Source organism: Miscanthus floridulus, chromosome 1, assembly GCF_019320115.1.
Source record: "Miscanthus floridulus cultivar M001 chromosome 1, ASM1932011v1, whole genome shotgun sequence".
Taxonomy (NCBI): Eukaryota; Viridiplantae; Streptophyta; class Magnoliopsida; order Poales; family Poaceae; genus Miscanthus; species Miscanthus floridulus.
The window spans coordinates 198140909-198165503 of NC_089580.1; positions in this window are offsets into that span (position 1 = coordinate 198140909).

The following is a 24595-nucleotide window of genomic DNA, read 5'->3' on the forward strand; positions in this document are numbered from 1 at the left end:
CGAAAACGGTTTAGATATTTTTTCGACCGTTTTCTACTTTTCTACTTTTAATTCGGAATATCCCGAATTCGAAATTCGGTTTCGAAATTCGGTTTGAACCAAATTTGGCCCACTACAAGTCCAACCTTAGAAAAATCATATCTTTTTCATACAATCTCGAATAAAGATGATTTTTATATGAAAATTGTAGCTCTCGACGAGATCTACAACTTTTTAGTTCTTAGTTTTTTTCATTTGATGTCTTGAAGATGTTCAAAAAAATTAAACAAAGTCAGCGATATATTAATCGCGTACAAGCGCTTGTTGCCTTAAAAAAATCATATCTTTCTTACATCGTGTCGAATGGAGATACTTTTTTAAGAAAGTTGTAGGACTTGTTAATTATTATGTACTTATTAATTGTTATGCACTTGGTCCTACGGGTCAATATTCCGTATTAATTTTTCGTATACCGACCGTGTTCGATATAATTTCACTCGAATTAGTTCGTTTTCGAAATTTTTGATATTCCGTAAGTTCGTGTTCGTTTTCGTGTTCGGCTTTACCGCTTTCGTTTTCGTTTTCGTATTCAAATGTAGAAGTAGAAAACGGTTGAGAGATTTTCTGACCGTTTTCGACCGTTTTCATCCCTAGTTGGGGGTAATCTCCTTTAATCCTCCTCTTATGATGAGCAATCTCAACATCTTAAATCTTGGAGGTAAGCACATCAAGAACCGATGAGAGACATCATCATCCTTGATCTTCTCTCCCAATGCCTTCAAATCATTGATAATCACTTGTAAATGATGGAACATCTCTAGAATGTTCTCATCTTCCTTCATCTTGAAGCTTGTCAATTTATCCTTGAGGATATACAACTTGGCACTCTTCACTACCGGTGTGCCCTTATATGTTTCCTCCAATCTCTTTTACACCTCATTTGCTCTTTCACAATCCTTGATTTGCTCAAACACCTTGGAATCAATGGCATTGTATATGGTATTGAGAGCCATTATATTGCATTGCTTGTTGATCTTATCTTGGTTGGTGGGATCATCAGGATCAATGATAGCATAGTTATTTTCGGTCACTTTCCATATTTGATCATTGATTGAACCAAGATATATCCTCATCTTTCTCATCCAATAATCATAGCATGTGCCATCAAAGAACGGTAGTTTGCTCCCCACATGGTTGAACACAACTTGAGCCATAATTTGACGCCAAGATTGTTAAGCCTTTAATCAAACGGTGACCATGGCTTCGATACCACTTGAAAGGTCCTAATATGGCTAGAGGGAGGTAAATAGCCTATTTAAAATTCTATAAATCAACTAGAGCAATTTGATTAGTAAGACAAATAGCGTAATACAAACTTTCTCTAGCTCTGCGAGGGTTGCAAGCCACATATCCAACAATTCTAGTTACAATGATTACTAGACACACAACTTGCTATGATACTACTCACTAAGAGCTCTCAAACTTGATACACTAAAGAGCTTTACTAGATGAACTTAAATAACAAATCAAGCTCTCAATTCTAATTACACTAAAGAGCTTGCCATAAGTAGTTTGCAAGAATACAAAAGAATGAGTAGGGTGATTATACCGACGTATAGAGGGATGAACCAATCACAAGATGAAGATGAAATCAATCACCGAGAGAATCCCAAATGGCAAGAGACAACCGATTTTCTTCCGAGGTTCACGTACTTGCCAACACGCTACGTCCCCATTGTGTCGACCAACACTTGGTGGTTCAGTGGCTAAGAGGTATTGCACAAACCTCATCCACACGATTGGACACCGCAAGAACCTACCTACAAGTGAGGTAACTCAATGACACGAGCAATCCATTAGGGTTACCTTTTGGCGCTCCACCGGAGAAGGTACAAATCCCCTTACAATCACCGAAGATGGCCATAAATAATCACCAACTCGTGCCAATCCTCCACCGCTGCACCAAGCCATCTAGGTGGTGGCAACCACCAAGAGCAACAAGCAAAATCCGTAGCAAAACACGAATACCAAGTGTCTCTAGATGCAATCACTCAAGCAATGCACTTAGATTCTCTCCCAATCTCACAATGATGATAAATCAATGATGGAGATGAGTGGGAGGACTCTGGCTAAGCTCACAAGGTTGCTATGTCAATGCAAATGGCCAAGAGAGTGAGCTTGAGCCAGCTATAGGGCTTAAATAGAAGCCTCCACGAAATAGAGCCATTGGGCTCCTCACTGCACTGAACACAGGCCGACCAGACGCTCCGGTCAGATTGATCGGACGCTGGACCTCAGTGTCCGGTCATGCGATGTGCACCATGTGTCATCGGCTTCAAACGCCGATCGCCCGATTTCAACAGTCAAGTGATGACCGGACACGTCAGTTAGAAAGTGATGACCGGACGCTGGATCTCAGCGTCCAGTCGCTTCTAGTAAGGTTCCAAACGCGACATTTCACGACCGGACGCGTCCGGTCATGCCCGACCGGACTCACCCAGCGTCTGGTCACTCAACGTCTCTTCTGTACGCCCCACGTCAGCGTATGTCAACACTGACCGGACGCACCCTGCTAACGCCCGGTCACTTTTAGCGCTAGCGTCCAGTCAAAGACCGAAACACGCGCCCACTGCTGCCACTGACCGGATGCGTCGATCCAACCGAGACTAGCGTCCGGTCACTTTTAGTGACCTCCATCTTTTCTGCAAGGAGCACCGGTGGCACCGTTGGACTGTCCACACTTTACGGGTGGACACTCCACCGGTGAAGTTTCTAACCCTTGCTCAAATATGCCAACCACCAAGTGTATCACCTTATGCACATGTGTTAGCATATTTTCATAAACATTTTCAAGGGTGTTAGCACTCCACTAGATCCTAAATGCATATGCAATGAGTTAGAGCATCTAGTGGCACTTTGATAACCGCATTTCGATACGAGTTTCACCCCTCTTAATAGTATGGCTATCGATCCTAAATATGATCACACTCGCTAAGTGTCTCGATCACTAAAACAAAATGGCTCCTACAATTTTTACCTTTGCCTTGAGCCTTTTGTTTTTCTCTTTCTTCTTTTCCAAGTTTAAGCATTTGATCATCACCATGCCATCACCATCTTCATGATCTTTGCCATTTCTTCATCACTTGGAGTAGTGCTACCTATCTCATAATCACTTTGATAAACTAGGTTAGCACTTAGGGTTTCATCAATTAACCAAAACCAAACTAGAGCTTTCAGTCTCTTGTGACTAACTTCGATGGACCCAACATAGTTTGGGTACCAAGTTGTGCTTGATGAGTGTTGTAGGTACTTGAAGGTGGTATGAAGCTTTAGGGTGTTTGAGCAAGTTAATTGAAAATATCATCTCAAGCTATCAATCTTATTCATATTGTCTATTTTCTCAAGATTGACCCAATGACAACTTGATGGATATATTTATAACTTCATACTCACCTTGTTAACTAGTACCTAACCCTTTCTAGCTAGCCACTTGACTTGTGTAGTCTCTAGTAGTTCACAAATATGTGTGTGTTTGTGAATTGTTAAGAATGGCTAGAGTATTTCAAGTTTAATGAATCTTTTGTCATATGATGCTTTTAATAGCTCTCTAGTAGAGCAAGATCTTATTCATGTTGTAGGTATGAGAAACCACCTTATGAGGCAATTAAGCAAATATCCATCGGTAATATAAGACTATAAGAAGTATAAGCTATATAGGTGGAGACTCCTCATGTCATAGTTGATCTGTAACCTACTACTGAAATACGAGCAGCAGTGCCGCTCACACAAGCAGTAGTGTCGCGTAGAGGAGCAGCACTACCGCACCCATGTAGACAGCAACAGCTGACATCAGTCCAATTCATGGACAAAACCTACAACCCATCTTTGAGCAAGAAGAAGATGAAACTCAAATGGAAAGTCAACTCAAGACCAATCTCTAGTGCCACAACCAAGAGCTCACCAAAACAATGGAAAGGAGTGGTAATCTCTAAAATCATAAGTGCATGATATTTTCAAATTTTACTCCTTTATGTCTTGTGTAGCCACTTAGAAAAATAAAGCACTTGAGGATATACATTGGTTGTTGGTCATTCTGGAAGAAAAGTATGATTGAAATTGAATTGATCATCCACACCAAGCAACATACATGACTTGGGTGTTCTTTGTGGATTTCAAACTAAGAATTTCAAGAAAACCAAGAATAAAGAATCAAGCTCAAGTAGAGGCACTTATCACTCACACTTCAAGAACTCTCTGCTTGATGGAATCTTGTCTTATGGTAGATTGCCAAATTCTCATTCTTATCTTATGGCCATTTACATGTTCTAATGGTTGTAAGTATTTCTTGGCATATTTCAATTTAAATATTCTATTGTTACCATGACCTAGACGTAGAGTGAAATCCCAAGTTCTTAAGTGAATAAAGTGCTATGTGAGAAATTCAAATACTTAGAGCACTTATCAAAAGAGAATTTACTCTATAACTAGTGTTGTGAGACTAATCTTTCTCTCTAAGTGATTTGTGTAGTCTTACTAAATGAGAATGTGTTTCTCAAATGGAATGTGCTATCATAGGAATATCATCAATCCAAAACTACGTGATGTGCTCTCTCTAGTTATTTGGAATTGATTCATCTATTTTAGCCACTCACCATAATATGGCTTAAATCTACCCTTTTGGGTTTAATTGACCAACCATGCACATTTACATTTTCATTCCACTCAAAAGAATGTGCATGAGGGTTTAAGGGAGATTTAGTCCATGTTATGAGGTTTCTCTATTTTAGTAACCCATTTGTCTTCCACACATAAAAGGTTACTAAATGAGAAACTAGTGCTTGTGTTACTAATGCTCTCTTGTGTTGAGCTTATTTATAGAAAATCAAGAAGAGGTTGTGCTTGTTTAACTAAATAAATCACAAGCCCATGGTTACTCTTCACCTAAAGAAAGATGAGGTTGCTAGAGGCCAAAGAGACCAAATTCTCAGTTTGGATAAAATCAAGTTTGAGGTTGAGTTGGATAAGCTATATTAGAAGAATTCACAAGACTACAAGTATCAATAAGAGAACTAAATGGAAATAACATCTTGTGAGTATTCTCAACCAAATTCACCTCAAGATTGGACAAGAAGAAGAGAAGAATTGAGAATTATCAAATCTGCCCAGAAAATTGAAATTCTGAATTGGCTGCCTTCAAGCATGGATTTGGAAGTTCAAATACTGATGAATTGGCCTAAAACTTTGTGAACATGCTATACACATATAGTACTTGTTGTTGTACAGTTGGCATAAAGATTGGTTTAGAAGAAAGTCAGTTTTGAGTTGAATTATGTCAGCTTCAGCACTGCAGTTTCAGACCTTAGCAGTTTTGGTAGAAAATTGATTTGACTGAGCAAATGGAGTCTAAATGAGCTGAAATTTTCACAGCAGTTAGAGGATTCATGGGTGCACATCTCAGCCAAATTTTATGCATATTGGACTAGTGGTCTGAGGGATATGAATTTTTCTCCAAGGAAGACAGAATATGAAAACTCACTGTGTTGAATTGGATTGCATTGTAACAACAAGATTATGTTGGCTCTCAAGTTGGTCATGAAAAATCAGTAAAAATAATAAGCATCAGTTTGGCCTAAAGGAGTTGTAATGAAAGAGAAAGACTCACACAAGGGTCCAAAGAGTTGCAATCAAAATACAAGAAGCAGCAAGTAATTGCAACCGATTGGAACTAGAAGAAATCAACATGCTTTTAGAAACAGTAGCTGAGATCAATTGAAACAAGATGAAACTAGTTGACTTATATAGTTACAAGTAGCAGCAATGGGCTACAATTAGTTGGAACTCTTTGAAATCAATTGAAAACAACTGAAACCAGCTGAAACTAATTGGATTGCATGCAGCTTGAATGAGTTTGAGATTAGTTGGAATATAGTGTAAACTTCTCCCGTAAACTTATGTTATTGATGTGCATGAAGGTGCTTTGTGTACCCTTATATGCACAAATTGAGGGAGAGTTTAGTCTATATCTTGTGGGACTAATGGTTTCTCTCAAGTGTATGTTATGTAGTCCCACACATGAGAAAAAGGAGGATGGATGGTTCCTTTGGATTTCTAGGCGTTTCACAATTATTCTAGGAGTTCTTGGTCTTTATAAACCAAGCGCTCCTGGTTTATTATTGAATGCCCCAATCCTTTAGTGGAACTAGATTTGAATGAGTTGAAGAAAAGAATTGAAGAGTGGGTTTTCATTGCTATTTTTCCTCTCTAGAGCTCATCAAATACACATGATCTATCCCATTGATCACCAAGGATCTTGTCAACAAAGAGTGGTAACTCCTAGTTCACAAAATGCAAATTTCATGAATTTTACCCTTTGCCCTCTGTGTGAGTTGCTTTAGGTAAAGAAAGAACTAGGAACCTAATATGGATCTTGAATGATCACAAGAGCTCAATTTCACCACCTTTCATCAAGTGGTAACTATGGTCATCCAAATCATTAAAGTCTCACTTATGATGGTCATATCGATGAAAATTTGTGTGGTGATCTATCTACCTTGGTGGTGGTATGTTTCCTTGGCATAATTGCAACTGTTGCAAATTTATCATGCCTTGACCAAGATATAGGATGAACTCCTCTTGACTCTTAAATTGATTCAAGTGCACTTCACAAGTAATTTGAGTACTTGATGCACATATTAAGGGGAGCCCATTCTATGTCTTGTCTTTTGAGACTAATCTTTTCTTCTAGTGAATTTATATAGTCTTTTGGTGAGAACGAGTTTCTCATGGGTATGCTACATTGACTCAATCCAAATTGGTAAAGTTATGTCTCATATTTATTTGGATTGCAATTTTATCTCTTGTGTAGCTACTCTCCATAATATAGCTTAAATTCCCTTGTTTGAACTTAATTGACCAAAAGTGCATATGTTATTGCCTTCCACATATATATGTATGCACTATCAAAAAGGGGGAATTTAGTCTATGTTATGAGGTTTTGCATGCCTTCCACATCCAAAATGATCACTAGTTGTGAAACTCTAGCTTGTGCAATTTAATGCTATCTCTTGTCTTTATGAGCATTCCCTAGGTGACATTATGAGATACAAGAATCAATTCCAATTGGCATCAACTTGTGAAGACTCTCCTTCAAGTGGTGTCAAAACTGTGAAGATCATATTTCAATTGGTATTAGTGGATAATCTTTTAATTAGGTATATCAAAAAATATGTCTTCAGTTGGTATCTCAAAATGACAAGAAGAGCTAGCAATGGACTTTCAATTGAGATCAAGCACAAGTTTGTGAAATCTTCATGAAGGTCATGATTAAAAGAGATGGGCACAAATGAAATCTTTTTGCATTATGCCAAGCCCATCAAAGCACTAAATTCAAAATATCATGATCACAGTGGAGATTATGAGGCTTAGAACAAAGGTATTTCACTCCATGAACTCTTGTACTACCTTTGTGCATCTAGGCCCTTACATGCTAGTGTGTGCATGTGTATGCAATATTTTGAGTCACACCATGAGTTTGTTCTTGTGGTGACGATTAGAGAATTATTTTGATATTTGGTTAATATCTCTTGTGGTGATGGCATGAGTCAGTCTCATGTTAAAAGTGTCATCTAAGTGAGGTATGAGCCAAATATGCTGACTTCTCAAGAATCTTGACTTAACATGTTGCATATTTTGTTGGGTAGAAAACTCAGGAGAGAAATCCTATATGTTGAACTTTTACCTACCTCTTGCCCTCACTTGTCTACCATTATTTCCTCCTTTTGGTGGAGAGATTCTTTTTGGAGATTAATGCCAAAGGGGGAGAAATATTGGGAGAGAGTGTAAGGAAAAGAGATTGATATGAGGATTTAAAGCGGTAAAAGGGAGGAATATAAGATTTTTCAATTTTTATTGTGTGGTGTGTGCAAAGATAGTTTAAATTGATGCTCTTGATAAGGACCACATATGCTAGTGTGTGATGTTCATGCCTTGAATGATGTGTTGTTTATCTTCTCTGACTGCCACTGTGCGACAGTGCCGCGCTCACTCACAGAAGTGTTGCACATGACAGCTTTAGAAACTTCTTGAGTGCATGAACTGCCATGAGCATCACATTTATCATGATGACACCTTGCACCCCATGGATGCTAAGATATAGGAGAGTTCCCACACTTTATCTTGAATATGTGCATTTGGCATTTGAGGCCAAAATTTGAATTCTTTTCAATGCACATATTTAGCGGGAGCTCGCTATATCATAGGATTCAAAATCTTATTATTTATCAATCTCTTGTAAGCTTTAATTGTGTTTTCATCAATCATCAAAAAGGGGGAGATTGTAAGTGCATCTAGCCCTTTAGTAGGTTTTGGTGAACTGAATGACAACACCATTAAAGGTCTAACAAATTTACTAAGTGTTGAACAGGAAATTAAGTTTATTGCATACACTTGTGGATTGTGGAATAAGAAGTGTATATAGGTTCAATAAGAAGACAAACTTGATGATATGCCATATAGTGTTGTAACGAAGGCCAAATTTTATATTGTTGTATTGAAAGATTATGGAAACAATCTAGTTCAAGCAAAAGACAACAATGCAAATGGAATCAATAAAATGGCTTCTATGTTGTGGAATATCATAGCATCACGTGAAAGCAAGCATATTTGGCAAATAGCAAATGAGACATGAGTTGATGATTTTGGATTTGTCTCTATAATGGCTTGCTTTGTATGAACAAGAAGAGTTGAATAGTAGACTAGCTTTGATCAAGGATTGAAGAATGGTTAAAGTCACATGCTCAAGGTGTGTTTGCTCGAATACATTAGATAAAGATGATTGCAACCTGTTGGTGTTTCGGACCAGCGGGCCCTCAACCAACTAGTAAATTTATACTGTGTGTTCCCAATCCCGGATGGTGATGCAAAGAGACACAAGGTTTATACTGGTTTGGGTGATGAGTACCCTACGTCCAGTTTGAGAGATCGATCCTGTATTCCTTACACCAAAATGCTCGTAGTAGGGGGTTACAAGCAGGGCGAGAGAGGGAGCTAGTCCCAGGTCTCTACGTGGAGCGGCGTGGATTGCTTGAGATGTTGATCTCAGACAGCGAGGAAGCTCGAGCGTTCGTCTATGCATTTATGCGTGAGTTCGTTGCATGGGCATAGGCCTAATCATCCCTGTTTGATCCTAGAAATGGCCCTGGTCCCTCCCTTTTATAGTTAAAGGGGTGACAAGGATGATACATGTGCTAGCTACATGGTGTCGTGCGAACGGAGGCGGCATGTCCGAGCCCTATAGCATGTTACTGTGGCGGCATGGGTGATGGAGTGGTCTCATCCTTAAAGTACTAGGGCGACGCGCCGGTCACATCCGATCCTGTGCGTCATGGGAGCTCTAGTGTTACCTCGAAGCGGGCGCGGCGGTCGACGTGTGGATCACTACGTGTTGACTGCGCGAGAAGCCGAGGCTCAGTTGGTGCCGAGACCGAACCATCGTGGGAGGCTCGGCAGGCGTGAATCCTAGGGTTGTCGAGCCCCTGAAGTAGATTGCCGAGGCTTGGAGGGAGTAGTTGGTCTCATACACTGATTCTGAGGCTATGGTGATCCGGACTTGACTCCCCATGCCACGTTGTCTATGAGGCGGGGGTTAGGTGGCACAGTGTAGTGCAGGCACTGATTGTGGGCATAGCACCAGAGCACAGTGGCCGGTAATCCCCGCCGCGCCCTGTCCAGGTCGGTATGGCGCTGATGCAACTTCTTGTCTCATCGGCCACTCTACAGTGTCGAGCCGTCGTTTGGCTGATATCGTGGGAGTAGTTGGCGCATTAATGGGACGCGACGCGCTATCGGGGAGACTAGTCAAGGCAGAAACGACGGGTTGTTGCCAAGCCAGCTTCGAGCGAGATGGAGAATCGACATCTCGTCCGAGGCTTTATGTGCGGGGCCTCGGGTGAGACGGAGAATTGATTCCCCGTCGAGGCCCCCTGTGCGAGGCCTCGCACGAGGTAGAGGTTTGGTAGGCCGCCGAGTCCTCCCGTGTGAGGCTAGGAGTGAGGCAAAGAGCCGATGGGCTCGGACGAGGCCGGGGTTTAACAAATGGCTTACCCTTTGACTTTGTTTTTGATGGGGTTTAAGTGATTCTTTTGGTATACGCTCGGGGTACCCTGTTTTATGGTACCCGACACAACCCCTTATAAAGTGATATTGAGAAAAAATGACATATGAAGACATTAAAGACTCAAGTGGTTAAAATGGTTATATTCTCTTGATCTTGAGTATATGTATGTCATACTATCAAGGGGGTGCAATATGAATCATAGACAAGTCTCAAGTGCTCAAACTAACCAAACCTAAGTGCTAACATGAGAGAAACACATTAGCACAACACTTGCACTTATTGTTCTTGGGGCTTGTTCTCTGCTGAATTGGAAAGACTTCGAAACAAGTTTTTTGGAAAGTCCAAGATCACTAAAAACAGAGTTCAGAATAAAAAGTTATAGCGTTTTCTGTGAGGTGACCTGTGCTATTTCTGGGAGCTGCGACAGTGCCGCACCTGTACAGGTCATAATGGCTAGTTTTTGAATTGCAACGGCTAGCTTGTGTGGGGTGGCTATAAATACCCATCCCACACCTCTTGGTGTTGCCGCTGATGCTCCAACTATTTCAAACCCTTTCCAAGCCATTTGTGAGCTCTCTCTAACCGCTCTCTTTGTGAGAGTGAGTGATTAGCGATTGATTAAGTGTTAGAGAGCAATTAGGAGCAAGCCAATCCTTGAGCACTTGTCGGGCTTCATTAATTTTTGTTGCGCATTTGTTACTCTTGGAGGTGAAGCCTCCTAGACGGCTAGGTGTCGCTCGGCAAGCTCCTGTGCTTGTGGTGAGCCGCGGGACAGTTTGTTATTCACCCCATTGATCTAGTGGAAATCCATCATCTCAAGAGTTCACTCTCTTGTCTTGAGAACAAGGATAAGGGTTGCAAAGCCTAAGCCTTAGTGGCTTCCTCAACAACATGAACATAGGCAAGCCTTTGTGGCGAGATGAACCACGGGATAAATCTTGTGTCTTGTCTTCTTTATGTTTTGAATTGCATTATCCGTGTTCCAATAAATGTACTTGGTTGTGCATGTTTATAAGTGCAGATACTTAGGTCATGTTCGCTTCTCTTATAATCCATACTTTTCAACTTCTTTTTTCAGCCGGAGCAATGTTTTTCTCTCACAACAAATCAGTCGGAACAGTGTTTTTGCTTATTTTTTCAGCGAAGTGAACGGGGCCCCGTTCACTTTGCTGAAAAAATAAGCAAAAACACTGTTCCGACTGATTTGTTGTGAGAGAAAAACATTGCTCCGGCTAAAAAAAGAAGTTGAAAAGTACGGATTATAAGAGAAGCGAACATGACCTAAGTATCTGCACTTATAAACATGCACAACCAAGTAGATTTATTGGAACACGGATAATGCAATTCAAAACATAAAGAAGACAAGACACAAGATTTATCCCGTGGTTCATCTCACCACAAAGGCTTGCCTATGTTCATGTTGTTGAGGAAGCCACTAAGGCTTAGGCTTTGCAACCCTTATCCTTGTTCTCAAGACAAGAGAGTGAACTCTTGAGATGATGGATTTCCACTAGATCAATGGGGTGAATAACAAACTGTCCCGCGGCTCACCACAAGCACGGGAGCTTGCCGAGCGACACCTAGCCGTCTAGGAGGCTTCACCTCCAAGAGTAATAAATGCGCAACAAAAATTAATGAAGCCCGACAAGTGCTCAAGGATTGGCTTGCTCCTAATTGCTCTCTAACACTTAATCAATCGCTAATCACTCACTCTCACAAAGAGAGCGGTTAGAGAGAGCTCACAAATGGCTTGGAAAGGGTTTGAAATAGTTGGAGCATCAGCAGCAACACCAAGAGGCGTGGGATGGGTATTTATAGCCACCCCACACAAGCTAGCCGTTGCAATTCAAAAACTAGCCATTATGACCTGTACAGGTGCGGCACTGTCGCAGCTCCCAGAAATAGCACAGGTCACCTCACAGAAAACGCTATAACTTTTTATTCTGAACTCTGTTTTTAGTGATCTTGGACTTTCCAAAAAACTTGTTTCGAAGTCTTTCCAATTCAGCAGAGAACAAGCCCCAAGAACAAGAAGTGCAAGTGTTGTGCTAATGTGTTTCTCTCATGTTAGCACTTAGGTTTGGTTAGTTTGAGCACTTGAGACTTGTCTATGATTCATATTGCACCCCCTTGATAGTATGACATACATATACTCAAGATCAAGAGAATATAACCATTTTAACCACTTGAGTCTTTAATGTCTTCATATGTCATTTTTTCTCAATATCACTTTATAAGGGGTTGTGTCGGGTACCATAAAATAGGGTACCCCGAGCGTATACCAAAAGAATCACTTAAACCCCATAAAAAACAAAGTCAAAGGGTAAGCCATTTGTTAAACCCCGGCCTCGTCCGAGCCCATCGGCTCTTCGCCTCGCTCCTGGCCTCACACGGGAGGACTCGGCGGCCTACCAAACCTCCACCTCGTGTGAGGCCTCGCACAGGGGGCCTCGACGGGGAATCAATTCTCTGTCTCGCCTGAGGCCCCGCACGTAAAGCCTCGGACGAGATGTCAATTCTCCATCTCGCTCGAAGCTGGCTCGGCAACAACCCGTCGTTTCTGCCTTGACTAGTCTCCCTGATAGCGCGTCGCATCCCATTAATGCGCCAACTACTCCCACGATATCAGCCAAACGACGGCTCGACACTGTAGAGTGGCCGATGAGACAAGAAGTTGCATCAGCGCCATACCGACCTGGACAGGGCGCGGCGAGGATTACCGGCCACTGTGCTCTGGTGCTATGCCCACGATCAGTGCCTGCACTACACTGTGCCACCTAACCCTCGCCTCATAGACAATGCGGCATGGGGAGTCAAGTCCGGATCACCATAGCCTCAGAATCAGCGTATGAGACCAACTACTCCCTCCAAGCCTCGGCAATCTACTTCAGGGGCTCGACAACCCTAGGATTCACGCCTACCGAGCCTCCCACGATGGTTCAGTCTCGGCACCAACTGAGCCTCGGCTTCTCGCGCAGTCAACACGTAGTGATCCACACGTCGACCGCCGCGCCCGCTTCGAGGTAACACTAGAGCTCCCATGACGCACAGGATCGGATGTGACCGGCGCGTCGCCCTAGTACTTTAAGGATGAGACCACTCCATCGCCCATGCCGCCACAGTAACATGCTATAGGGCTCAGACATGCCGCCTCCGTTCGCACGACGCCATGTAGCTAGCACATGTATCATCCTTGTCACCCCTTTAACTATAAAAGGGAGGGACCAGGGCCATTTCTAGGATCAAACAGGGATGATTAGGCCTATGCCCATGCAACGAACTCACACATAAATGCATAGACGAACGCTCGAGCTTCCTCGCTGCCTGAGATCAACATCTCAAGCAATCCACGCCGCTCCACGTAGAGACCTGGGACTAGCTCCCTCTCTCGCCCTGCTTGTAACCCCCTACTACGAGCATTTTGGTGTAAGGAATACAGGATCGATCTCTCAAACTGGACATAGGGTACTCATCACCCAAACCAGTATAAACCTTGTGTCTCTTTGCATCACTATCCGGGATTGGGAACACGCAGTATAAATTTACTAGTTGGTTGAGGGCCCGCTGGTCCGAAACACCAACAGGTTGCAATCATCTTTATCTAATGTATTCGAGCAAACACACCTTGAGCATGTGACTTTAACCATTCTTCAATCCTTGATCAAAGCTAGTCTACTATTCAACTCTTCTTGTTCATACAAAGCAAGCCATTATAGAGACAAATCCAAAATCATCAACTCATGTCTCATTTGCTATTTGCCAAATATGCTTGCTTTCACGTGATGCTATGATATTCCACAACATAAAAGCCATTTTATTGATTCCATTTGCATTGTTGTCTTTTGCTTGAACTAGATTGTTTCCATAATCTTTCAATACAACAATATAAAATTTGGCCTTCGTTACAACACTATATGGCATATCATCAAGTTTGTCTTCTTATTGAACCTATATACACTTCTTATTCCACAATCCACAAGTATATGCAATAAACTTAATTTCCTGTTCAACACTTAGTAAATTTGTTAGACCTTTAATGGTGTTGTCATTCAGTTCACCAAAACCCACTAAAGGGCTAGATGCACTTACAATCTCCCCCTTTTTGATGATTGATGAAAACACAATTAAAGCTTACAAGAGATTGATAAATAATAAGATTTTGAATCCTATGATATAGCGAGCTCCCGCTAAATATGTGCATTGAAAAGAATTCAAATTTTGGCCTCAAATGCCAAATGCACATATTCAAGATAAAGTGTGGGAACTCTCCTATATCTTAGCATCCATGGGGTGCAAGGTGTCATCATGATAAATGTGATGCTCATGGCAGTTCATGCACTCAAGAAGTTTCTGAAGCTGTCATGTGCAACACTTCTGTGAGTGAGCACGGCACTGTCGCACAGTGGCAGTCAGAGAAGATAAACAACACATCATTCAAGGCATGAACATCACACACTAGCATATGTGGTCCTTATCAAGAGCATCAATTTAAACTATCTTTGCACACACCACACAATAAAAATTGAAAAATCTTATATTCCTCCCTTTTACCGCTTTAAATCCTCATATCAATCTCTTTTCCTTACACTCTCTCCCAATATTTCTCCCCCTTTGGCATTAATCTCCAAAAAGAATCTCTCCACCAAAAGGAGGAAATAATGGTAGACAAGTGAGGGCAAGAGGTAGGTAAAAGTTCAACATATAGGATTTCTCTCCTGAGTTTTCTACCCAACAAAATATGCAACATGTTAAGTCAAGATTCTTGAGAAGTTAGCATATTTGGCTCATACCTCACTTAGATGACACTTTTAACATGAGACTGACTCATGCCATCACCACAAGAGATATTAACCAAATATCTAAATAATTCTCTAATCGTCACCATAAGAACAAACTCATGGTGTGACTCAAAATATTGCATACACATGCACACACTAGCATGTAAGGGCCTAGATGCACAAAGGTAGTACAAGAGTTCATGGAGTGAAATACCTTTGTTCTAAGCCTCATAATCTCCACTGTGATCATGATATTTTGAATTTAGTGCTTTGATGGGCTTGGCATAATGCAAAAAGATTTCATTTGTGCCCATCTCTTTTAATCATGACCTTCATGAAGATTTCACAAACTTGTGCTTGATCTCAATTGAAAGTCCATTGCTAGCTCTTCTTGTCATTTTGAGATACCAACTGAAGACATATTTTTTGATATACCTAATTAAAAGATTATCCACTAATACCAATTGAAATATGATCTTCACAGTTTTGACACCACTTGAAGGAGAGTCTTCACAAGTTGATGCCAATTGGAATTGATTCTTGTATCTCATAATGTCACCTAGGGAATGCTCATAAAGACAAGAGATAGCATTAAATTGCACAAGCTAGAGTTTCACAACTAGTGATCATTTTGGATGTGGAAGGCATGCAAAACCTCATAACATAGACTAAATTCCCCCTTTTTGATAGTGCATACATATATATGTGGAAGGCAATAACATATGCACTTTTGGTCAATTAAGTTCAAACAAGGGAATTTAAGCTATATTATGGAGAGTAGCTACACAAGAGATAAAATTGCAATCCAAATAAATATGAGACATAACTTTACCAATTTGGATTGAGTCAATGTAGCATACCCATGAGAAACTCGTTCTCACCAAAAGACTATATAAATTCACTAGAAGAAAAGATTAGTCTCAAAAGACAAGACATAGAATGGGCTCCCCTTAATATGTGCATCAAGTACTCAAATTACTTGTGAAGTGCACTTGAATCAATTTAAGAGTCAAGAGGAGTTCATCCTATATCTTGGTCAAGGCATGATAAATTTGCAACAGTTGCAATTATGCCAAGGAAACATACCACCACCAAGGTAGATAGATCACCACACAAATTTTCATCGATATGACCATCATAAGTGAGACTTTAATGATTTGGATGACCATAGTTACCACTTGATGAAAGGTGGTGAAATTGAGCTCTTGTGATCATTCAAGATCCATATTAGGTTCCTAGTTCTTTCTTTACCTAAAGCAACTCACACAGAGGGCAAAGGGTAAAATTCATGAAATTTGCATTTTGTGAACTAGGAGTTACCACTCTTTGTTGACAAGATCCTTGGTGATCAATGGGATAGATCATGTGTATTTGATGAGCTCTAGAGAGGAAAAATAGCAATGAAAACCCACTCTTCAATTCTTTTCTTCAACTCATTCAAATCTAGTTCCACTAAAGGATTGGGGCATTCAATAATAAACCAGGAGCGCTTGGTTTATAAAGACCAAGAACTCCTAGAATAATTGTGAAACGCCTAGAAATCCAAAGGAACCATCCATCCTCCTTTTTCTCATGTGTGGGACTACATAACATACACTTGAGAGAAACCATTAGTCCCACAAGATATAGACTAAACTCTCCCTCAATTTGTGCATATAAGGGTACACAAAGCACCTTCATGCACATCAATAACATAAGTTTACGGGAGAAGTTTACACTATATTCCAACTAATCTCAAACTCATTCAAGCTGCATGCAATCCAATTAGTTTCAGCTGGTTTCAGTTGTTTTCAATTGATTTCAAAGAGTTCCAACTAATTGTAGCCCATTGCTGCTACTTGTAACTATATAAGTCAACTAGTTTCATCTTGTTTCAATTGATCTCAGCTACTGTTTCTAAAAGCATGTTGATTTCTTCTAGTTCCAATCGGTTGCAATTACTTGCTGCTTCTTGTATTTTGATTGCAACTCTTTGGACCCTTGTGTGAGTCTTTCTCTTTCATTACAACTCCTTTAGGCCAAACTGATGCTTATTATTTTTACTGATTTTTCATGACCAACTTGAGAGCCAACATAATCTTGTTGTTACAATGCAATCCAATTCAACACAGTGAGTTTTCATATTCTGTCTTCCTTGGAGAAAAATTCATATCCCTCAGACCACTAGTCCAATATGCATAAAATTTGGCTGAGATGTGCACCCATGAATCCTCTAACTGCTGTGAAAATTTCAGCTCATTTAGACTCCATTTGCTCAGTCAAATCAATTTTCTACCAAAACTGCTAAGGTCTGAAACTACAGTGCTGAAGCTGACATAATTCAACTCAAAACTGACTTTCTTCTAAACCAATCTTTATGCCAACTGTACAACAACAAGTACTATATGTGTATAGCATGTTCACAAAGTTTTAGGCCAATTCATCAGTATTTGAACTTCCAAATCCATGCTTGAAAGCAGCCAATTCAGAATTTCAATTTTCTGGGCAGATTTGATAATTCTCAATTCTTCTCTTCTTCTTGTCCAATCTTGAGGTGAATTTGGTTGAGAATACTCACAAGATGTTATTTCCATTTAGTTCTCTTATTGATACTTGTAGTCTTGTGAATTCTTCCAATATAGCTTATCCAACTCAACCTCAAACTTGATTTTATCCAAACTGAGAATTTGGTCTCTTTGGCCTCTAGCAACCTCATCTTTCTTTAGGTGAAGAGTAACCATGGGCTTGTGATTTATTTAGTTAAACAAGCACAACCTCTTCTTGATTTTCTATAAATAAGCTCAACACAAGAGAGCATTAGTAACACAAGCACTAGTTTCTCATTTAGTAACCTTTTATGTGTGGAAGACAAATGGGTTACTAAAATAGAGAAACCTCATAACATGGACTAAATCTCCCTTAAACCCTCATGCACATTCTTTTGAGTGGAATGAAAATGTAAATGTGCATGGTTGGTCAATTAAACCCAAAAGGGTAGATTTAAGCCATATTATGGTGAGTGGCTAAAATAGATGAATCAATTCCAAATAACTAGAGAGAGCACATCACGTAGTTTTGGATTGATGATATTCCTATGATAGCACATTCCATTTGAGAAACACATTCTCATTTAGTAAGACTACACAAATCACTTAGAGAGAAAGATTAGTCTCACAACACTAGTTATAGAGTAAATTCTCTTTTGATAAGTGCTCTAAGTATTTGAATTTCTCACATAGCACTTTATTCACTTAAGAACTTGGGATTTCACTCTACGTCTAGGTCATGGTAACAATAGAATATTTAAATTGAAATATGCCAAGAAATACTTACAACCATTAGAACATGTAAATGGCCATAAGATAAGAATGAGAATTTGGCAATCTACCATAAGACAAGATTCCATCAAGCAGAGAGTTCTTGAAGTGTGAGTGATAAGTGCCTCTACTTGAGCTTGATTCTTTATTCTTGGTTTTCTTGAAATTCTTAGTTTGAAATCCACAAAGAACACCCAAGTCATGTATGTTGCTTGGTGTGGATGATCAATTCAATTTCAATCATACTTTTCTTCTAGAATGACCAACAACCAATGTATATCCTCAAGTGCTTTATTTTTCTAAGTGGATACACAAGACATAAAGGAGTAAAATTTGAAAATATCATGCACTTATGATTTTAGAGATTACCACTCCTTTCCATTGTTTTGGTGAGCTCTTGGTTGTGGCACTAGAGATTGGTCTTGAGTTGACTTTCCATTTGAGTTTCATCTTCTTCTTGCTCAAAGATGGGTTGTAGGTTTTGTCCATGAATTGGACTGATGTCAGCTGTTGCTGTCTACATGGGTGCGGTAGTGCTGCTCCTCTGCGCGACACTACTGCTTGTGTGAGCGGCACTGCTGCTCGTATTTCAGTAGTAGGTTGCAGATCAACTATGACATGAGGAGTCTCCACCTATATAGCTTATACTTCTTATAGTCTTATATTACCGATGGATATTTGCTTGATTGCCTCATAAGGTGGTTTCTCATACCTACAACATGAATAAGATCTTGCTCTACTAGAGAGCTATTAAAAGCATCATATGACAAAAGATTCATTAAACTTGAAATACTCTAGCCATTCTTAACAATTCACAAACACACACATATTTGTGAACTACTAGAGACTACACAAGTCAAGTGGCTAGCTAGGAAGGGTTAGGTACTAGTTAACAAGGTGAGTATGAAGTTATAAATATATCCATCAAGTTGTCATTGGGTCAATCTTGAGAAAATAGACAATATGAATAAGATTGATAGCTTGAGATGATATTTTCAATTAACTTGCTCAAGAACCCTAAAGCTTCATACCACCTTCAAGTACCTACAACACTCATCAAGCACAACTTGGTACCCAAACTATGTTGGGTCCATCGAAGTTAGTCACAAGAGACTGAAAGCTCTAGTTTGGTTTTGGTTAATTGATGAAACCCTAAGTGCTAACCTAGTTTATCAAAGTGATTATGAGATAGGTAGCACTACTCCAAGTGATGAAGAAATGGCAAAGATCATGAAGATGGTGATGGCATGGTGATGATCAAATGCTTAAACTTGGAAAAGAAGAAAGAGAAAAACAAAAGGCTCAAGGCAAAGGTAAAAATTGTAGGAGCCATTTTGTTTTAGTGATCGAGACACTTAGCGAGTGTGATCATATTTAGGATCGATAGCCATACTATTAAGAGGGGTGAAACTCGTATCGAAATGCGGTTATCAAAGTGCCACTAGATGCTCTAACTCATTGCATATGCATTTAGGATCTAGTGGAGTGCTAACACCCTTGAAAATGTTTGTGAAAATATGCTAACACATGTGCACACGGTGATACACTTGGTGGTTGGCATATTTGAGCAAGGGTTAGAAACTTCACCGGTGGAGTGTCCACCCATAAAGTGTGGATAGTCCGACGGTGCCACCGGTGCTCCTTACAGAAAAGACGGAGGTCACTAAAAGTGACCGGACGCTAGTCTCGGTTGGATCGACGCGTCTGGTCAGTGGCAGCAGTGGGCGCGTGTTTCGGTCTTTGACTGGACGCTAGCGCTAAAAGTGACCGGGCGTTAGCAGGGTGCATCCGGTCAGTGTTGACATACACTGACGTGGGGCGTACAGAAGAGACGTTGAGTGACCGGACGCTGGGTGAGTCCGGTCGGGCAAGACCGGACGCGTCCGGTCATGAAATGTCGTGTTTGGAACCTTACTAGAAGCGGCTGGACGCTGAGATCCAGCGTCCGGTCATCACTTTCTAACTGACGTGTCCGGTCATCACTTGACTGTTGAAATCAGGCGATCGGCATTTGAAGCCGATGACACATGGCGCACATCGCATGACCAGACACTGAGGTCCAGCGTCTGGTCAATCTGACCGAAGCGTCCGGTCGGCCTGTGTTCAGTGCAGTGAGGAGCCCAATGGCTCTATTTCGTGGGGGCTTCTATTTAAGCCCTATAGCCGGCTCAAGCTCACTCTCTTGGCCATTTGTATTAACATAGCAACCTTGTGAGCTTAGCCAGAGTCCTCCCACTCATCTCCATCATTGATTCATCATCATTGTGAGATTGGGAGAGAATCTAAGTGCATTGCTTGAGTGATTGCATCTAGAGGCACTTGGTATTCATGTTTTGCTACGGATTTTGCTTGTTGCTCTTGGTGGTTGCCACCACCTAGATGGCTTGGTGCAGCGGTGGAGGATTGGCACAAGTTGGTGATTATTTATGGTCATCTTCGGTGATTGTAAGGGGATTTGTACCTTCCCCGGTGGAGCGCCAAAAGGTAACCCTAATGGATTGCTCATGTCATTGAGTTACCTCACTTGTAGGTAGGTTCTTGCGGTGTCCAATCGTGTGGACGAGGTTTGTGCAACACCTCTTAGCCACTAAACCACCAAGTGTTGGTCGACACAATGGGGACGTAGCGTGTTGGCAAGTATGTGAACCTCGGGAGAAAATCGGTTGTCTCTTGCCATTTGGGATTCTCTCGGTGATTGATTTCATCTTCATCTTGTGATTGGTTCATCCCTCTATACGGCGGTATAATCACCCTACTCATTCTTTTGTATTCTTGCAAACTAGTTGTGGCAAGCTCTTTAGTGTAATTAGAATTGAGAGCTTGATTTGTTATTTAAGTTCATCTAGTGGAGCTCTTTAGTGTAGCAAGTTTGAGAGCTCTTAGTGAGTAGTATCATAGCAAGTTGTGTGTCTAGTAATCATTGTAACTAGAATTGTTGGATAGGTGGCTTGCAACCCTCGCAGAGCTAGAGAAAGTTTGTATTACGCTATTTGTCTTACTAATCAAATTGCTCTAGTTGATTTATAGAATTTTAAATAGGCTATTCACCTCCCTCTAGCCATATTAGGACCTTTCAAGTGGTATTGAAGCCATGGTCACCGTTTGATTAAAGGCTTAACAACCTCGGCGTCAAATTATGGCTCAAGTTGTGTTCAACCATGTGGGGAGCAAACCACCGTTCTTTGATGGCACATGCTATGATTATTGGATGAGAAAGATGAGGATATATCTTGGTTCAATCAATGATCAAGTATGGGAAGTGACCGAAAATGACTATGCTATCATTGATCCTGATGATCCCACAAACCAAGATAAGATCAACAAGCAATGCAATATAATGGCTCTCAACACCATATACAATGCCATTGATTCCAAGGTGTTTGAGCAAATCAAGGATTGTGAAAGAGCAAATGAGGTGTGGAAGAGATTGGAGGAAACATATAAGAGCACACCGGTAGTGAAGAGTGCCAAGTTGTATATCCTCAAGGATAAATTGACAAGCTTCAAGATGAAGGAAGATGAGAGCATTCTAGAGATGTTCCATCATCTGTAAGTGATTATCAATGATTTGAAGGCATTGGGAGAGAAGATCAAGGATGATGATGTCTCTCATCGATTCTTGATGTGCTTACCTCCAAGATTTAAGATGTTGAGATTGCTCATCATAAGAGGAGGATTAAAGGAGATTACCCCCAACCAAGTACTAGGTGATGTCATGACCTAAGAGACATACCATGTGGAAAGGGAGGGGGATGACAAGGATGACAAGAAAAAAGAAGAAGATAAGAAGAAGAAGAGTATAGCATTCAAGGCTAGCTCATCATCATCCAAGAACAAGGGCAAGTCTAAGAAAGAATCAAGTGATGATGATGATGTTAGTGATATTGATGATGAAGCTATGGCCCTCTTTGTCCACAAGATAGGAAAATTCATGAAGAAGAAGGACTATGGTGCAAGAAAGAGAAGAGATCACACTAAAAGCAAAAAATATGTGAGAAGATGCTACAATTGCAAGAGCCCCGATCATGTGGTAGCAAATTGTCCCTACAATAGTGACAATGATGAGGATAAGAAGAAGAAGTACAAGAAGAATAAGAAAGAAAAGGAGAAGAAGGAGAAGAGAATGACCTTCCAAAAGAAGAAGAAGGGTGGAGGCTATGTGGTCACTTGGGATAGTGATGGCTCTTTGGATAGTGATGACTCTAGTGATGATGACAAGAAATCTATCATGAAAGCACTAGCAAGCATCGCCATCAACAACAAGCCCTCCATTTTCGACACTCTATTGACATGCCTCATGGCAAAGCCTACCAAGGTAAAATATGATGTGAGTGATGATGATAAATGTAAAAGTGATGCTTATAGGAGTGATGATGATGATGAAGAGTACTCCAAGGAGGAGCTCATGGACATGTGTGAGCAAGTGCACACTTGCTTTGAGATGAAGAGAAAGGAGTGCAAAGAATTAAATAAGAAAGTCAAATTTCTTGAGCAATCTCTTGATAAGCTCAATGCCACTCATGAGAGGCTAATGGAAGCCCATGAGAAGCTTGGCAAAGCTCACTCTAATCTTGAAAAGGCTCACTCCTCTCTCATTGAGCAAGTCAAAGTGGAGGAAGCCAAGAAGAAGCAAGTGATCGTATCATGTGATGTGGGACTAACTTGTGATCTTATTGATGAATCTTTTTATAAGCCCATTGTAGTTGCTCCCACTAACTCTTCTTGTAGCACTACCACTTCCACTTTACCTTTGAGTGATGGTCTCTCTTATGATGCCTCACTAATGGTGGAAAATGAGACCCTCAAGAAAGAGGTGAATGAGCTCACTCGTGCCTTAGGCAATGCCTATGGTGGAGATGCCCGCTTGCTAAAGTGCTTGGGTAGCCAAAGGTTTTCTCTCAACAAAGAGGGATTAGGCTATACCCCTAAGAAAGGCAAGGCGGCCTTTGTCACTCCCAAAGCTAGCTTTGTGAAGGGTAATGGTCAGTTTTACAATAGATGCAAGCAAGTTGGACATATAGAGCAAAATTGCAAGATTAACAAGAACAAGCTACCTAATGTATCCTCCACTAAATTTGATTCTTGTTACATGCTTTTTAAGGGTGCCAATAGTGTGAAGGCTAAGTTTATTGGTACACCAATTGTAGGTCCAAAGAAGAAGGTCATTTGGGTACCAAAGACCTTGATAACTAACCTTCAAGAACCCAAGCAAGTTTGGGTACCTAAAAAGAATTGATCTTCTTTTGTAGGTCAATTATAAAGCCGGAGGAAGGCATTGGGTGCTTGATAGTAGATGCACACAACACATGACTGATGATCTAAGAATGTTCAATTCAATCAATGAAAACAAGAGCAATGGGATTGATAGTATCATATTTGGTGATAATGGCAAAGGCAAGGTCAAAGGGCTTGGTAAGATTGCAATATCTAATGACTTGAGCATTTCCAATGTGTTACTAGCAGAGAGCTTGAACTTTAACCTATTGTCGGTAGCTCAATTATGTGATCTTGGTTTTAAGTGCATATTTGGTGTGGATGATGTAGAGATTATAAGTGTAGATGGCTCTAACTTGATATTTAAAGGATTTAGATATGAGAATCTATACTTAGTTGATTTCAATGCTAGAGAAGCTCAATTGACAACATGTTTGATCACTAAGTCTAGCATGGGTTGGTTATGGCATAGAAGGCGTGGTCATGTTGGAATGAAACAATGGAACAAATTGATTAAGTATGACTTAGTTAGATGCTTGAAAGATGTCACATTTAAGAATGATAAGCTATGTAGTGCATGTCAAGCCAGAAAACAAGTTGGTAACACACATCCTAAGAAGAGCATGATGAGCACATCTAAGGCATTTGAGTTAATGCACATGGACTTGTTTGGACCAACCACATACACAAGCATTGGTGGAAACAAATATGGATTTGTGATTGTGAATGATTTCACTAGATACACATGGGTATTCTTTCTTGTTGACAAGAGTGATGTGTTTGCAACATTTAAATCATTTGTCAATGGCATTCACAATGAGTTTGAAACAACCATCAAGAAAGTTAGAAGTGACAATAGTAGTGAATTCAAGAACACTAGAATTGATGAGTTGTATGATGAATTTGGAATTAGACATCAATTTTTAGCCAAGTAAACTTCTCAATTAAATGGCTTAGTTGAAAGAAAGAATAGAACTTTGATTGACATGGCAAGATCAATGTTGAGTGAGTATAATGTGAGTCATTCATTTTGGGCCGAAGTAATCAACACTGCTTGCTATTATAGCAACCGACTTTATTGTCACCCCATGATGGAGAAGACACCTTATGAGCTATTGAATGGAAGAAAGCCCAACATAGTATACTTTCGGGTTTTTGGTTATAAATGCTACATATTGAAGAAAGGCACTAGATTGAGTAAATTTGAAAAGAAA